The sequence below is a fragment of the Diadema setosum genome, chromosome 12, assembly GCF_964275005.1.
Source record: "Diadema setosum chromosome 12, eeDiaSeto1, whole genome shotgun sequence".
NCBI lineage: Eukaryota > Metazoa > Echinodermata > Echinoidea > Diadematoida > Diadematidae > Diadema > Diadema setosum.
The window spans coordinates 35,392,121-35,411,743 of record NC_092696.1 but is presented as its reverse complement, the minus strand read 5'-3'; positions in this window follow the sequence as shown (position 1 = coordinate 35,411,743).

Below are 19,623 nucleotides of genomic sequence, written 5' to 3'. Positions count from 1 at the left end.
GAAGAAAATTACCGAAGTTGAGTTGTCATCAAGAGTAAAGTGCCTGGGTGTTGCTAATTAACGTTGCCTCCGTTGTCTACACTGCGCAGTGTGTAGTAATGCCAGGGTGCGTGCATATGTGCTTTTAATTATGACATCAAAAAAGAATTTTACAAGCTGTCATCCCCCACAGCAGAATCATGAGCCGAACTGTGATCGGACCATTGACTGCAGTGAATCTGACTTCTTTGGAATCGGGGAAGCACGTGGGCCACAGCACAAGTGGTAATAAGGAGGAGTCCATAGCATAGGTCTTTATTGGAAACTTGCGCCGCGTACGCATTTGACTAAAACACTGGGATCATGTACCTTTACAAAAATCTCGTATATATTTGTGGATCAAACTAATTTCATTTCTTGAGGAATTGACCCAAAATTTGACATGTGTAACTGCTATCAAACGTAGATGTGCAAGACACCCTTTTTGTTATTATCGCATAATGTGTTGGCATAGCGAAGGTATATTTGTATACTGTTGGCATGTTTGACCACTATTGATGGACGATGTGCAAGACATATTTTTTTTTTTTGGTAATGTACAATGAGTTGCTATGGCAACAGTAGATTTTTAAGAATTCTTACAAAATGTGAATTGAAATACATATTTGTATAGTAATACAGTTGGAATTTGGGATATATGATTTATGTATTGTGATGAATGTAGTAATGCAAGACACTTTTTATGCCTCCACCAACGAAGTGGCCGCAGGCATTAGGTTTTTGGGTCGTCCGTCCGTACGTACGTACGTCCGTCCCTTTTTGTTTTTGTCGATATCTCAAGAACCGTGTGGTGGTTTAACATCAAACTTGGTATGAGGATATATCCTGGGGTGATAATACTTTGTTTGGATTTTAGGGTCACGGGGTCAAAGGTCAAAGGTCACAGGTTATATTGTGAATAAAAAAAGGTTGAAAATTCATGTTTTTCTCCCTATCTCGCAAATGGTTTAGGTATCTTCATTGAACTTAGTATAATTATATGCTTGTTCAAATGGGCAGTGATTATCTAGGGAAGTTGGGGGTCATGGTTCAAAGGTCAGGGGTCAAAGGTCAAGGTCAACTCCTCAAAATATCACTACCTTCCTTATATTTATGCAATGCCTGAAGTTTTTTTTTTTTTGGTTGTTTTTTTACTTGATGTATACATGTATTACCAAATATATATTCTGTGGGAAGTTTCTTGCCAAAAGGTCAAAAGTAAAAAGGTCAAAGGTCAAGTGAAAGTGCTGAATAGCACTTTTTCCTCCATATCTCAAAAGTAACTTAAGGTATCATCATGAAACTTACATATTTATGCATGTTCAACCTAACAGTGATTCTCTTTGGAACTGTGAGGTCAAAGGTCAAAGGTCAAAGGCCAGGTTTAACCCAGTTCTAGGAAAGTTAACATTCAGAACATTTGTGTCAAACCTGTCATTTTAATATTTTGCCAATTGTGTGAAACTGTCATCACACATTGTCAAGACATTGTACTATAGACCTATTAGGAGAACCATGCATAATGGCGGAGGCTTATCAGTCGCCATAGCGATATATCTAGTTGATGCATTTTTTAAAGTAAATCATACAAAAATATGTGGATTGACGTAACTCGCTGAGTTGTTGTGCATTAAAATTTAATTTTGGCACACGTGACCTCTGAAGCAGGTAGATATGCAGAACACATCTTTTATCAATGTTTAACAATGAATTTCCCTGGAAACAGTATTTTTTCACTGAAAAGTATACAAAAATATTGTGGATTCAGTTAAATCTCTTCATCTTTGAGCATATGGCTTAAAATTTGGCCTATTAGACAGTAATGATGCGAAGATGTGCAAACTTAATCTTTTGTCCTTGTGAAACAATGATCTGTCATATTGACAACATATCCTGAATGAATATTGAAAAAAAAAAAACTTTAAAAAATGTGGATTCAGTTATCTCCCTCAAGTCTTTGAGCACTTGGCTTGCAATTTGGTACATGCGACCACTATAGTATGGAGTTGTAGTATGGAGGTGTCCAAACTTATGTATTGTTCTTGCTCAAGAATATGTTGCCTTGGTAACAACATTTGTCCAATAAAAGGCATACGAAAATATTGTGTATTAAGCATACTCCATAATTTTTGTACATGTGACATTAATGGTACAAACATCTGCAACCTTAGTCCTTTTTACTTTATTGAAGAATGCGTTTGGATAGTGACAACATAATTATCCTGAATGAAAATTGTTTTAAAAAAAAAATCTTTGGATTCAGTTATCTCCCTCAGTCCTTAAGCACTTTGCTTGCAATTTGGTACATGCAACCGCTGTAGTATGTATATGTTCAAACTTATCTATTGACATTGCTCAAGAATGTGTTTCCTTGGTAATAGCATTTTTCCAATAAAAGGCATACAAAAAATTGTGTATTCAGCATACTCCATAATCTTTTAACATTAAGCTTGAATTTTTGTACAGGTGACGTTTATGGTACAAAGATCTGCAAACTTAGTCCTTTGTACTTTGTTGAAGAATGCGTTGCAATAGTGACAGCATATCTATCCTGAATGAAAATTGTAAAAAAAAAAAATCTTTGTGGATTCAGTTATTTCCCTCAGTCTTTGAAGATTTGTCTTGAAATTTGGTACATGTGACCGGTATACTATGTAGATATCCAAACTTATCTATTGTCATAGTTCAAGAATTTGTTGCTATGGTAACTGGATTTTTTTAATAAAAGGCATACGAAAATATTTTGGATTCAGCATACTCTATCGTCTTTTATCATTAAGCTTGAATTTTTTTCACATGTGACGATTATGATACAAAGATTTGCTAAATTAATCTTTTGTTCTTTATGGAACAATGCCTTGCAATATTGACAACATATCCTGAATGAACATTTTAAAACACACACACACACACACACACAAAGAAATAGATGATATGGGTCATACTAGCTGATCTTGACTTTTTCATTTTATTCTGAAAGAGCAAGTCTTCTACATTATGTTTAAAGTTGGGATCATAAAACGTTCAGTGTGTTTTTTAGCAGTTTGTGTGGAACATACATTTTTTTGGTAGATTACTGTGATTAGATGTGTCTTAAGAGTCCAGTTTTCATTTCTGAGAAACCTTGTGCACACTCTTCACTTTCAACTCTAATAACTTTTGAAAGGATGTCGCTACTCCTTTGAAAGTTGGCATTACCTATGTACAGTGTGTGTTAATAAGGCATGCTCAATTTCAGTTCACTTTGATAAACCCTTCATTGTTGTTACTCCTGAGGTTTACTTACAGTTTTTTTTTTCCCCATTCATCGCACAGGCAGCACGGCTTGGTAAAGATTAAGCGCTTGAATACACACTGTACTTCAGAGGCTCTTTTCTCAGTTCACACTTTTACTGAGTTTGATATTGATATAAGTTAGAGAAAGCCAATTAAATTGAGTTATACATCATTTTAAAGCTTAGAGTCTGCTCTTTTCGAATATGCCCTTAAATGAAAATCCATGTTCGGCGACTTTTTGTGTGTTTTTTTGGTGCAGAGTCTCATTTTTTTTTTCTTCAATAAAAAGCATTCAAATGTATTGCTGGTTAAGCCAACTTCCTCATTGCTTTAGGTAGGGGTATTCATCACATTCAGTGATAGTTGTAATTTTAAAATTTACTGGAAAATTGAAAAGTTGTACTTTCAGGAGGCAATATCGTATTATCCTATTTCTCATTGTATATTGTAATAGATACTACAAAATCATATTTACTCGACATCTTTCATTGTTTCCCTTGTTGTTTCTTCGCTGGGTCGAGAGTCCGTGTTCATCAGCTTGGTTTGGTGGTCCTGGTTCATCTTGGGTTGAACGTTCTGAATTGTTACTTTTATCCCAAAGAAACATTACTGAAATCTTCAGTATGAAATACCTTACAACTTTTGAATTAATAGATTTAGTTCAATGTGGTTTGTGTTTTGATGTGTTCTTGCATGCCTGTGGTGTTTTTTTTTTAGGCCTCATGATGTGGTATAAGTGGAAGCATTGCTCTGCACGTGTATGTTAATTAGTATAATTCATTGGTAGTATAACAACATTTGTCTACTAGTATATGATAATGCATAAAGAAGACATGCAGTGCAATTTTTCTTTTGTAGTTTTTAACAGCATGGAATGCAGTGTGCTTATACAGTGCAGTCGGTTTTTAAAACACACATACACAGATGAAAAGTTTTTGAACATATCTACTGTAGATGGTTGCCTATTGGTGTGTATACAACCATTGCAAGCTAGACACACCTGCTCTGTTTGGTGATCCTGGTTCATCTTGGATGGGACGGTGTGAATTGTTTGTTTGTTTTTTTTGTTTTTTTGTTTTTTTCCCACAGAAACATAACATAAATGTTCAGTATGAAACAAAAGTTTAACATTAACATACCTGTAATTGGCTTACTGTGGTTTGTGTTTGGATGTATTGTTGCATGCGTGTGGATGTTTTTTTTTGTTGCATGATGCTGTGGTGTAAGTGGGAACAATGCTTGGCATGTGTATGTAATTTAATAGTATTATTCACTTGTAGTATATCAACATTGGCCTGGTAGTGCAATTATTATGAATATGCATAAAGAACACATGCAATGCATTTGTTTTTCTTTTTTTTTCTTTAGTTTTTAATAGCATAGAATACAGTGTGCTTATACTCTACTACACTGCGGTAGTTGTTTTTTTTTTTTTAACACATACACAGTTGCACAGTTTTTCAACATCTGTAGATTGTTGCTTATTAGTGTGTATACAACCATTGCAAGATGAGCATACCGTGGATGACCTGGTCACTTCCTGTCTGCAAAGTCACGTGACGTCTGCTTTGTATGGAAATGAGGCAGTCATGAATAAGTACTGAGTGTTGCCCAATCGTTTTACAGTTACGAAATGTATGCAGTATTTCATAACCAATCAAAATAGTTTAGCCTTTGTGGCCATTTAGAGCTTGCAAGATTACAACTAGTACATAGTACTAGTACATGTAGTTTGCTGAGCGTCTATACTCTTTGGTTTGCAGGCCCGGCCCGCGCCCACACCCTTGTGCATGGATTCTACGCTAGCTATAACCGCTAGTAGCTGGCCGCGCCGCGCGGCGCGGCCGGCGCCCCCAAATTTAGTCAATTCTGCTGTAACTTTCACAGAGTGAACATGTACCGTAACCGTCTCAATTTTGGATCAGCCCAGACAAGTGCTTGCGTATCACTTTGTACTTTGGATGTCAGTAATGAGTTCGACTTTTGAAATTCAACTGGACTGTTCTCGGTCTACATAGACCCTAGCACAAACAACTTATGTTTAGCTCTGCTTGTGGAGGTTTTTGCTTCTTCACGTATCCACTCACCCTAATGCCGGATTTATATTGGATTACGTTAATTTGTTTATTACGTTGGACATTTCTAACCTTGGAAAGCAGTCACTCCTGATCATATGACATGCCGCTACCAGGGCTTTCATCGGCCATGCCATCGACGCGCAACATCGTGCTCTTGACTACTGAGTAATCACTGGCAGCATTCCTCATGATGCTAGGCTACACTGATTGAGATGTATTGATATAGTGTGTTGGTTTCTACTTACTAAACACTGACGTTTTGTACTGAACTAGTACCCTGCCATCAAAATTCGTGCCCGGGAGTTCCTTCTTTATGTTTCGTTCGACGACGCCCAGCACAGTCGGTGTCCAAGAACTGTGGTTACCACTCATCTATCTACAGCGGCAATATGGTTTGATTCTTACCATTATTAGCAACTTAGAGACTAAACGTTAGTGTTCCATAGCGACCATACTCTAAATTATGAATCGTGTGATAGGCCTAGCACTAGGCCCCACTATTACATGCACCAAGTTTTGCAAATTTCAAATCCAGTCTGAAAAATCCAGTCTCCTTTTCCGGCTTTCTTGAGTAAGGTAAACAGTCATTTACCCTTTTTAATCAAGGACAAGTTCACCTTCATATTAGTACAATAGTAGAACACATCAGTGAGAGTTTGAGCAAAATTGTACAATCCGTTGAAAAGTTGTGAATTTTTGAAGTTTCTGCTCAGGCAGAGCTGGATGAGAAGACTACTATAGCTTGTGATGTCACATGAGTAGGCCCCTACAACGATAAAGAAAGAATAAAGAAAATTCAACATATTTCAATTTTTGTCGCATAACAAAAGATCACTCGACTTCTCTCTTTCAGAAGCCAGGGGGAATAATATTACCCTTAACATACGTCAGTAGCAAGTCGAAAAAATGTGCACTTTATTCAAAAAGTAAAGTTTTTTGAAATTCTCTTTTCATTTTGGCTAGTTGTACGCATGTGACATCATACACTGTACTGCAGTAGTCTTCTCTTCCAGCAGTGACTTTACATATATATACTAAGTACTTAAAATATTCGTAACTTTTGAACGGATTGTCCAAATTTCCTCAAACTTTCACTGATGTTTTCTACTAGTGATCTAGTATTGCTGCATTCTCTCAATCCTTATGTATATGAAGGTGGACTTGTCTTTTAACTTTTGTATTTTTTATGTTGATTGTTCATGTTATGTTTGCTAGTGATTCATTTGTCTGTATGATGTACAATTTGAAAGTTTGATTGTCTTTGTATTCATTGTACAGCGCATCACATAAGCATGTGCTTATTATATGCCCACCTCACGACACAAGTTTTGGCACCTCGAGACTAGTAGAGTTTAGTACATGAGAGCAATTTGGGGCGAAGTATCACACTAGCGTTAAGGTACTTTAACCTGAAACACAAACTAAGACAAGGAAACACGAGGAAACTTTTGAGGTGCAAAAACTTTGTATTATCTTTTAAAATGTAAGCCCTATCCGTAATAGTATTATTATGTATCATTATTATTAATGCAGCCACTGGTACTATTGTAAACTGGCAGCCAACTATCGTAAAGTTATACGGTACACCATGTAGGGCCTTCTAGGTGGCCTTCGGCTGCAGTGCCTTTGTAATAACAAATTAGGCTGTAGTTCCTGTGCTGCACTGCAGCTAAGGTTGGCTAATCTTGACTGCTGTGTGGTACGTTAGCCTCAGTTTTAGATGTGTTCCGTTTCAGCGGCGGCCTTCCGCTCTTAACAGTGCCACAGTTTTCCTGCAAAGCATAGTGTGAAAGCCATAGTTCAGACATGCTTTGTAATGAAAATGAAGCATCTGGGATTTTGGTGGCTGATGCCTGCTGAATTTGTTTCAGCCTATCTTGAAATGCACAACAGTAAGTACTGTGTACTGTAGTTGTACCAAAGCATTTGTGTTGCGTAATTTAGTATTAGGCTAACACGTTTCATAGTAAAGCCTAGGTCCTACCTGTCTGTGTCAAAGTGAACCCCGGAAACAAACGTGTGGGGTGAATGGGCATGCGGATTGATTGGTCTTTTGGAGTTACTGAGAGTCAAAACAATGTGATTTTGTGTTTGTTTGTGTGTGTGTATGTGTATGTCTGTGTGAATTTTTGAAGCCGAGTGCTCAATATTATTTTTGGTTACAATATTCATCCGTCATCACACACTCACAATAGGAAATTTCAAACAGTAAAACTATAAACAACCAATCATTTCCTCACACATTCAATTCATACACATGCATATAATGATAAAGTTTAATTGTGAAATTGTGAAAGTATATTGCATATCGAAGGACCTGCATACGGCCGGCTACTTTACGTTAAAGATTGGATAGATGCTCCCCATTCTCTCCCACCTCCCACCCCAACTTCACATTTTCTAATCGAAATGATTCACGACAACGGTTACAGAAGTGTACCGGTTATAATGACCAACTTGTTATTACTATAGTAGTACTAGAGGCCTACGTTTGAAGAAAACACATGCTCTGGAGTCTCAATCATGGATCGTCTGGTCTGGCTAAGGGGTTAAACAAGTCCAGTCGCTGTATAGCACGGCGTCTGGCCGGGATACGGCGTATAAACGTTAGAGCTCAATCTTAGTGTTAGTGGCGTCTGTACATTTGTACCGTACCCGTTCACTAATCCCGCTTTCGGTATTTATCAATGAAGAATAATGTAATGGAGTTTATGGCTTATAAGGATAATAATTATGTTCTTATAAGGATACGTACCGAGTCTGAATCAGAATTGGAGGAGGAGTCCATTATTTCAGGTCGCTGTGATCGAATAAAAACAAAACTCTAAGGTTACACGACAAAGTTAGGCGTACAGCTCGAGCTCAACACTGTGCATACTCAGTACGGCAATAAAGTGGCAACTGTTACGACCGCTTTATAGTGCGGCGGCATATCGGCATCGATCCGGCATCTGCAGGGGAGGCCAGCACTAGACCTCACGCCGCCCGGCGGCGCCAGCAGGCTGGAGAGAGCTAAAGCGCAAGCAGCTAGCTATGCTGCGCGCGTATTAGTTAGTACTGCGACTACGGTAGTAGCCAGCTACAAAGTAGTTCCGCAGAGTTCTGTGAGCTCACTCGGCATGTTGGCTTGATATCGCTGTAAGTTCGCTTGATGTTCGCAGTCAACAAGCACTACACTACAGGGGGCGCTATGTCAAAAAGGTAATTCACATACGACTCGTCATCGAATCGAAGGATCTTTTTCCAGAAGAAGATGTTTTGTTTTTCACTTTTTAAAACATGTTAGAGGACTCCGATTTCCTAGATATTTTGACACATGTTAAGTTACATATGTACCTTTCATTTTATACCCAAAACACCTCCTCTTTCGCATGTTTTGCACAACCAAACACTCCTCCCCAGGCCCTTTAAGAAAAATATCGCCATCATGATGTACAATGTGTGAATAGCATTGCTCCATCAATATTGTGTGAAAGGTTCTGCTTTGACGACAGTGCATCTTTGCGGATAACCCGCAATTCAAAAAGAAAATTATTAAGGAAGCCACTGTGTAAAACAAATTTCTATCAAAAAAACCTTTATTTATATCGGAGGAGAACTATGGAACTCTCTTCCTGATGAATGTCGAAATGCAAATTCGCTTTCCATATTTAAAGGGGATGGCTAGTAACTGATCAGTGGGAATCAGTGGAAATGCTGGAGGATGATTGTTCCAATCCTTGTGGGATTCATTTAAGAGTACATTATATATCTACTGTTGTGTGAAAATTATTTGCTTCAGAATGGTCTCGTATTCAAATAATGTGCAGTTTAATGTTTCCAGGTTAGCGTGCCTGGTCAGTGACGGGGCATTAATCTGCACATTACTTGAATATGAGACCGTTCTGAGGCAAATAATTTTCACATAACAGTAGATTATATAATGTACTCTTAAATGAATCCCACAAGGATTGGAACAATCATCCCTCAGCATTCCCACTGATTCCCACTGATCGGTTACTAGCCATTCCCTTTAAGAGTGAGTTGGGTCGTGTTACATCTCTACTGTAATGGCAAACTAAAAAACTGTGCGTACCCCAGCTCAGTGTAACAATCTCGTCAGAGTCATGTCCTTACGTTGCATTTATTTTGTGCTTGTATAATGTTGCCTTCTTTTAAGCTCTTGCCGCGCAATGCACCATACTCAAACACTCATCGTACTTACAAACCTACATACACATAAACACATACACACACAAACACACACACACACACACACACACACACACAAACAAACAAACAAATGCACATAATCGAAAAGGTAACATGTCTTTTGACCCAGTTGGCCAGAATCTACAATATAAGATTATTGCAATATTTAACAAAATTAATACTTAGCAACATTAATCCAGAAAAATCAAATGAAATTAAGTTTTCATGCTCTGATGGAAAGTCTTTCAATTATTAAATCAAACATGAAAAAAAAATGTAACATTTCCATATTTTATGATTTTTTTGTGTGTGTTACAAAACGTATGTGTATGTCTGTGAGGAACTATAATATCTTATTAGTGTCTGAATTGTTTTTTCTTGTGTGTCTGTGCGTGTGTGTGGGAGCACGCGCGCGTTTTTATGATGGGGTTAGTCATTGCGTCCTATCATGTATAAAACAGTATGAGCATGATTTAGTAATGTGTTGTAGTTCTTTTAACAGGATTATCTTTAAGGTTCCCATAGAATGCATTCCCAAACCTGATTTGGTGCACAGCAAGAACTGTGTTGTCGAGGCAAGTTGAGGGCGTCATTCCAAAGCTAATTTCTCTTGCGGCTTGAAGTTATGAATGTCTAACCAAGCACTCCAGTGAGTTCCCTCTCGTGGGCTGGTAAACCACGAAATGTGGGTAGTGGTGCTGCATGTGGCCACGCCTACAGTGTGACGATATATGGAAAGAGGAGCGTTTGTGTATGCTTGTATACGTGTGTGGCTCAACCAAAGTTGAAAAAAAAAACACGATACTAAAACAATTCATACAATGCATAGGTATGAAACGCAAGTGACAAAGCTTGGCGATCAATTTTAGGTTTTTATCAATGTTATGAAAGTTATGGAAATATTAAAAGTGATATCAATATATGCAGGCCTACCTATCCCGAGCAATAAATCCTAGGTTTCATAATTATGTTTCTTTGTTCTGTGATGAATAGCGCCCAAACTTGTTGAACTTTAGAAATTCCAACTACAACAAATGCTGAAGTTTGACATGATTTTTCTTTGTGGCAAATACAAAAATTATTGATATAAAATAAAAAAAATATATATATACTGGTGTTCAAGAATGATTTTAGCATAATTATTTCCTATGTATTTCTTTATATTTTGGTAGATAGCGCCCTCAATAGGTGACCTTGTAAAATCAAATATTAGGTCATGTAGAATATGAGTTGCTCTACCGATGTGCCAAACACGGTGACGGTGATACATCATATAATAAAGAAGTTATATAGGGGAGGGCACAATGTGCTCCCCCCCCCCCCCCTTTAGGCCTGGAAGGGGTCAAAATAGCTAGGGCTGTATAGGGTTAAGGTTTGAGACTAGGACATTTCGAGGAAAAAAAAGTAGGGCCTAACTGTTCTGCGCATGCGTCAGAACGCTTATTAACATCGATCTCAGGCCGTCTGAGTTTCTTACGTCGAACGAGACTGACACCCACGAGTCATACTGCCCACGAGACATATAGATCTCATGAATCTAACAGCCCATGAGTTATACAGCTCACGAGTCATACAGCCCATAAATTCGACACTAAGCTAACAAGGCCCAAGAGACCAACAAATTAAGACCCGTGTTATACCTGTCGAACTCGTGGGCTGTTTTTACCTAGTGTCGAACTCATGGGCTTTATTTGCATATAGTGTCGAATTCATGGGCTGTAGGCCTATGACTCGTGAGCTATCCATGACACATGGACCACTTTTCAATGTCGAACTCGTGGGCTGTATTATGAGTCGTGAGTGTCGGTCTTGTTGGATGATCCCGAAATATCAGAGATTTTTAGATTTGCGACTCGGAAATTCTAAGGAAAATAAGAAGGGCTACCTGTTCTGCCCATGCATCAGGCCGCTTATCAACATCGATCTCGGGTCGACTGAGTTTCGGACCATTTTTTAGCGTCGGCCGAAATTTATGACACAGAGAGTTTCATGACATAACGATCATTGGGGCGCCATTATCCTCTGAAAATGCTGCGTCTTCACGAAATATAGAACTACTTTACAACATGACGTAGGGAGAGAGGAGAAAGAACCTGAGTGAACACCGTTTCTTCTAATTGAAGACTTGAATAAAAATTTGGTGCTGGTTTGCATAATTAATTCAGACAATGATTTCCTTTCTTATCTGAGTAATAGTAATTCAATTTAAAGGCAACAAGTCTTAACAATATAAAGCACCAGAAGAGGACGACGCGGGAGGTGAAAAATATTTTCGTTGAGAATTGGTCGTCTTTGTGCTGACGAAATTTAACATTCAAAACTGTTCTACAATCCATGAAATGCTTTGATATAATTCATATATTACCTATTTTTCTCCGGATTAATGCGCTTATAAGCATTAGTATTAAACGCTTTATTAATGTTATTCATTATCATTATCATTTGCTATCAACCCGATGAAATAATGCAAGGAGAAACTTTATGCATGAAGTAAACACATTCCTTTTTGTCCGCCAAGGCACAAAAAATTGAAATTTTGTCACTCATGTCCAAATTCCAGTTGAGATATCGGTGGAAACAGAAGACCAATTTAGCTCAATAAGAATTGAAATATCTAAAGAGTTTTGCTCTTTAATATCTCTGAAAGTCCTCAAACAGAATCAAAGCGGGAAACTATAGCGGAAAAATAAGAATTTTTTTACCAACCCTAACTTCAAATGTTATATTGAGGAAGTAAAGCCACAACAATGATTAAATTTACATCTGTTTTTCTATTGTTTCAATTAAAGAATTCAATTGAAGAATTCACGGGGCAATCTAATTAGGAACCAAATATTATTTTCAGTTTTCTTCTTTTGGATAACATGTTCTCCATTCCATGTACAGGCCACTTAAATTGGCATATCAAAGGATCAGTGATACTAGTATCCAGACAGCCACATCGTTTTGCATCTTTCTAATTAAAAGAATACACAGATTTTCAATTTCGAATATCTGAACGAAGAGGATTCCAAAATGGGGTTCTACGCGTCTGATATAACAGACTTCGGAGGCATTATTGTGGGGTAGGATTATGGAAATGTCAGATTTTTTGTCGTAGGATAAGAGGGCATGTCCTTGTTCAACTGAAAAAAAAAAAACAAATAGCAACTGACCTTTCTGTAAACGCAACATAAAGAGATGAGTTGTCAATTGAAATCACGACCCAAAAATTGACAACATTAACATATAGAGATTTAAGAAATATTATTGAAATCAAACACTCCGCACATACTCTCATAATACTCACCCAAGAAGGCAAATATCCAATAAATGGATAATAAAATTAGTCTTGGCATCGCGTAGCAAAAATTTCGTCGTTTGTGAAAAATGAAGCCTACAAATAAACAACCTCGGATCACATCTACTCCTGACGTATAAAAATCATTTCTTTCATTCCGTTTTGGATGAACTGAAAAGTTAAGACTCGCTTGCGGCGAAACCTTATACAGGGGGTCGGTGAAGGGCAAACGGGCAGTATATGCTATATTTCTTATACTGCAAAATCGACGTTTGTGTGTGTGTGTGCGTGTGTGTGTGTCTGTAAGTGTGCGCGCGTGAGCGTGTTAGTGTGTATGTGTGTGTGTGTGTGTGTGTGTGTATGTGTGGTTAAACATAGAGGGCGCTGTATAGTATAAAACACGTATCTACATACATACGGTAATCAATTTATTTGGAAATTGTTTGCTATCATATTCGATATGTTCTACTCAAAAAGGGTAATAACTAAGGACGCAAATCTGTCTATGTAAATTTCATAATAACTGACCCACACAATCAAGAAAGTTGAAGGCATAGAATACTCGATTAATACCATGCTGACACTATTGTGCTGTACTGCCACTGATGTTTTATTTTATTTATTTATTTTTTTTTTGTCTGAGGAAATGTTTCTTCCCGAGTCATCGTAAAACTAATTGTTTATCAGCTTCTTCCTCTGAAAATTTTTCATTAGTCAGCACGCAGAAAAACAAAATGAAAGAAAACCTCCAGGTGTTACCATGGAGATATTGAATTGTTAATCTTATTTTGTTTTGGGGATGTGGGTTATAGACCTGCAATAAGGACGAACGCCATAACAGCACTATATTATGAGGAAGCAGCTTGCAAAACCTTGCAGCCGCTGACAATTTAGAGCAAAGGAGGCTTGACTGGTGTAAAATTTGCAAGAGAAAAGGAAGGAGTCGTTGTACTTTAAAACAAAAAACAAAAGGAAAAACAAAACAAAATAAAACAAAACAAGGATAGAAAGGAAAGGTTGCTAAACACGTTGAGAAACACGTGTCGCACCTGCTCGGAATTGAAACTCATTCAGAGTATAAAAGTTGAAGTGTAGACAGTAATAATTAGTACAAATATGCCAGACAAGTCTATACATGCCGAAAACCACAATTTATCGCCTAAGAAACAAGAATAAAGATCTATACCTTCCGCTTTAGTGAATACTTCAAAAGATAAGTGTGTCAATAAGCCGTCTATAAAACTTGTCTATATTAACCCTATAAAGCCCAAGGGGGGGCACATTGTGCCCCCCTACCATATTTTCGTTTGCCACTCCGACACCTTTTACTCGATTTCAACCAAATTTGGTGACTTTTCCTGAAATCTTATTGCAAACATTTTGATATATAATTTAGCTATGTCCGATATTGCTGGTTGCCATGGCAACCGTAAACTAACAACCATGTTCGTCAGATTTTGCATGATTTTCTGTTCAAATTTCAGTTAACAATATAATAATGGATGAAATGGGGGTTTTCTTGGCTATAATTTGCTGAAGGACCAAAATGTGAAGTTATTATGGTTGTGAATTACCCTGAAATGGTCTTCTTATTATTTCCTTTATTTTTTATATGACATAGGCATCAAACAATAGACATAATAGAAATAATCGAAAATACAGCATTTTCCAAAGACTACCCTTTTATTTTGTGTTATCTTCACACAAGCTTTGCCTGTAATATTATTTCTTCATCATATTATCAATCTGCAAACTCAAAATTTCAATATTTTGGAAATATGAAATATGATACCAATATATGTACCCATTCCAAGCAATACATCATAGGTTTCATACATTTCTTTATATTGTATTGAATAGCGCCCCCACATGTTGACCTTGAGAAATTTCAACAGTAACAAATAGTGATGGTTGACTTGCTTTTCCTTTGTGGTAAATATGAAAATGATTGATATGAAATAAAAACATATATACTTGGGATAAAGAAATAAAAAGAAAAAACACGATTTTAGCATATTTCCTATGTATTTCTTTGTATTTTGGTTAATAGCGCCCTCAGTGGATGACCTTGGGAAATTTCAAATGTTGGGTCTTGTAGAGTATGAGTTGCTCTACCCATGTGCCAAATATGACGGTCATACATCATATAATAAAGAAGTTATATAGGGGGGCACAATGTGCCCCCCTTGGGCCTGGAAGGGGTCAAAATAGCTTGGGCTTTATAGGGTTAAAATAGACCTTTGTCTCAACAGTGTTGAAAACTGCAAAATAAAAAAACCAATGGCAAAAAGTAATAAGCAAATAATAACAAAAATTAATCGACAAAATATCATACTGACATGCTGTGGACAAAATTGTGGATTATGAAATGGCAGGAAAAGCATTTTCTGAGCCCCGAGTAAAAATAACGAACTTTTGTTATCAAGGGGTGACTTGAACGGTTCATAATACATTTTTTTTTTTTAGAATCCTCCTAGGATTTTTACTTAGAAAAAAAATGTTAATGCAGCGTAGTGGGGGCGAGCCAAAACAAGGTTGAAACGATCTACGCAATTTAATTTTTGTTTTTGTTTTGATTTTTTACTTCTAATGATGTTCGTCCAATTTCAATCAATGAAATTTGATTTACTGCAAATTAACATGATATTTATAAGAAATTAAGTTACAGGCTGCATGAAATATATAAATGAAATACGTTATCATTTGAGTGGCAGTAAAAGCATCAAGACCTTTGATTTGCAACTCATATGTAAATTGCCCTACGTACATCGATTTTAATCGGTATTGAAGTGATCAGTGCAATAGTAATAGTCATATCCATGTATCATGGTTAGAAGTAAACCAATTATAAAATCAGTGCTTATCTGCGTAGATGTATAGGGCAATTTGTCAATCAGCTGCAATGAAAATAACTCGACGCAACGATATCATCAAAGACTTTTGACATTTTGTCAATACCTTCAAATAGGATGATCCTCTTTATCTGTAGGTTGGGACTATGAGATGTGTAATTTTGAGATGTTCTTTTAAGAACAGATTTGACATATAATTTAATTAATTGACCTTTTGATAATGTTAAGAGTAACTGACATAGAAATAAATTATAAACATAGCAAAATTACCTAATTCTATTATTATAACAGATAGAGCGTCTTCAAAAAATCGTTGATCCTAATTTGCATATCCAAAAGGGTAAAGGCCAATGCCCACTGTGCGACCTGAGCCTGCGAGCTGGTGACGAGCTGGTGCGAGCTGTATGGGGCGCCAAGTGTCGCATGGCCTATTTCTTAACGAAATCAGTCATGTCATCGACGAAATGGTCAGATCACGCGAAATGTTATGTCACAAATTGATTCGTCTGAAATTGTCCGAATATTGAAAGTCAAAACATGACAGCAGTAGGCTGTGTAGTTTATAAAACTGCACGCCTGTACTTATACATTGTTTTAATACACTGTGAAGAGCTGAATTCCGCACAAAATTGTTTCGAGATTACATTACGCGATAAGTCTGAACGCCATTTTCCATTACAATTAAAGGTATTGTTTACCATTGAGAGCAGTGATTTCAAAAATTTTCGAGATATCACATTTGATGCACGTGTAAGTCAGTTTTATCACAAAACATGTTACTATGGTAAAATAATGCAATAAAGCCTAAAAAAAAAAAAATAAGGAGATGTGACTATTTTTCTCAATAGCCAGGTTCGGCGAGCTCGCTCGGTCCTCCTGTTTTATCCTCTATAGGGTATTCCGGCGTTATCCTTCACAGGGTATTTGCTTGGACTGCACTCGCTGAGCTTATTCGTCTCCCAAATGGCTATATCCATATTGTGTGCTTTTTTAGCCCACACTGCAGCAATTTAGAGACAGGGCTCAGTACCGATCTAAGAAGACAGGCGTTTTCTACTGGTGCATACACAGGAACATTCGTTTCGATGTTTAATGTTCGGCTCCCGAGGTATATGGAGTCTGTGTTGTAACGCTTTCCAAGAAGAATGTATGTCCAGAAATAAGCGAGTTTACTTTTTTTTTTTCGAGGGCTGAAAGGGAATGTCCATTAAATTTCACCGCCAATTGGTTACTTTACAGGTCACGTGCTATACTGACTGCCTGCCTGGGAGCTGGCCGAATTGTGGTTGTGCAATAACCAACAAACAAAGAGGGAGGAAGGCGCGAGCACTTTAGTTGTATTTTTTTCTTTGTGTTTCCCTCCTTTCTTTCCTCGCGCCTCCATTTATAGATTAGAAACTCACCTTTTATACGGAGTTGTAATATTAGTCCACATACGTTTCTGTGCGGTCTAGCAATCGAAAGCTAGATAAACTCATTCAAATAGTGACGAAATTTCAGACCCAAAATTTTAAGAACCCTGACGTTGAAAGTTGAAACGTCAAATTACTCAACTGGCACTGTCCCTCAGACTGAATGAAACGCTAGCTTCATTTTTTTTTTTAACTATAGTATGCCTACCGAGAGCATCTGCAATGACCAGATATTTTGTCAGTTTTTATATTTTTATGATGTACACTCATAGGACATTATTCTAGAACAAGTTTGGTTCATGGGCTCCATGGGGTAAATTACAACCGCCAAGGACCCTTTTCGGGGGGGGGGGGTCCCTGGGGGCCGAACCCGCCCTCCGGGACCAGCGGCTGACGCGCATTTTGTTAATGAGGAGGGTGGCCCAAGCAACTCTGAGGGGTCAAACCTTTTGGGCTTGATGAGGTAAATTGAGTGGTCGCTAGCTCTCTGGCTTCGGGTAGCCTACTGCACTTTTATTTTCAGCATTATTTTGAAAAACTATTTGTGCCATGGATACATAATACACTGTATAGGATAAGCAGCCTGTGTGGCCAGTAAAACATTATACAATTTCACACAAATTTTCAATTCTCTCTAGTGTTCCTGCTCAAATGTCCATTGATAGCATCCATGTAAAATAATCAAAAGGTGAACTTCTTATAATAGGTCTGACATTTATCATGTGCAAGGTATCATGGCTGTATACCCTATGTGACATTTTTTGTATACCGGTATGGATTTACATAAAGGAATGTGTGAACGTATGTGTCTGTGTGTGTGTGTGTGTGTGTTTGTGTATGTGTGTGTGTGTGTTCTATTCGCTCTCCCATTACAGCGAGAGGGCCTTGACAAAAGGCTACCGTGCAGTTAGCCCACGTGGAATGGTGATCGTATTGGTCTCTGGCATGCTCTACATGCTGTGTTTGAGCGGAAGGAGCCGATTGCATGGCCACCGGCGAGAAGTGATAAGTGGGAGCTTTTTGACATCAAGCTTGCGGGAGTTTTGAAAGTGGAATTGGCTGAGAGTGTTGAAAAGAAGATGTGTATGTTTGAGGGGTTGTGTTATGGGGCTTGTGCAGAAGAGTTTGGGATAAAGCCTGTGGGTAGTGGAGGTGGGGGGAATGTGGAGGATTTTGGAAAGTCAGGGTGGAGGAGACAGCGGTTGACGGCCCAATTGAGGGCGGAGAAGAAGAGCTTGCGGCGTAGGTGGAGGCAGGCAGACGGAGAAAGGGCTAGTCTGAAGGGTTTGTATGAGGACCTGAAGAAGAGGTATGCGGATGTTAGGAGGGCTGAATATCAGTGTAGGATGCGGAGGAGGAGGAGGAGGGAGAGGAGGGAGTTCTATAAGAATCCGCACAGGTTCACAGAGAGGTTGTTTGAGGAAGGGGTTTCAGGAAGTTTAGAGGTGTCGAAGGAAGAGCTCGAGAGGCATCTTAAGGCCACATACTGTGATGGGAGGAGAGAGGAGCTTTTTACTGGGGTGGCAGGGCTATTGAGGCCACAGGAGCCAGAGGTCAGCTTTGACTCGAGTGAGTTGAAGTTGTGGGAGGTTGAAGCCGGGATTAAAAAGGCCCGAGCTGGTAGTGTAGCTGGGGAGAATGGCGTGTCCTACAAGCTGTTCAAGGACTGTCCTCGTGTCCGAAGGGTGCTGTGGCGGATCCTAAGGGTGCTATGGCGGGAGCGGATTGTTCCAGTCATCTGGTGTGTGCCAGAAGGGGTATATATCCCAAAGGAGAGGGATGCCAAAGGCATTGGCCAGATAAGACCGATTTTGCTTCTCAACGTGGATGGTAAGATCCTCTTTAGTGTCTTAGCGAGGCGATTGTCAGAATTTGTCATGAAGAACAAGTTTGTGGACACCTCTATACAGAAGGCAGGGATCCCGGGTTTCCCTGGGTGCACGGAGCATGTCCAGATCATTTGGGAGTCAATCCAGAGGTGCAAACGTGAGGAGGATGTGGATGTCATCTGGTTGGATCTTGCAAATGGATATGGATCAGTTCCTCACAGGTATCTCAGCTTTGCTCTTGAGTTTTTCTGGGTCCCTAATGTGATCCGGGAGATGGTGCAGAGCTACTACAGCCAGTTCAGGATGAGATTCACGACCCAGACTTACACAACAGAATGGCAAGCGCTAGAAATTGGCATCCCCATGAGGTGTCCAGTCTCGCCGCTGCTGTTTGTCCTTGGGATGGAAGTGCTAACCCGGTGTGTGGCCCAGAGAATTAAAGGGTTGATGCTGGCTGCAGATGTGGTTGTGTCTTCGATTAGGGCATTCATGGATAATCTCACAATCGTGTTTGGCAACGAGACCCAGGTCAAAGATGGCCTCCATAGGTTAGAGGAGTTGGTGGCCTGGACACGGATGAAGTTCAAGCAGGCCAAGAAGAGCCGCTCAGTGTCAGTGCGGAAGGGGAAGGTGGTCGCAAGGAGATTTCAGATTGGGGGAGAAGATATCCCTCAGGTCACTGAGCAG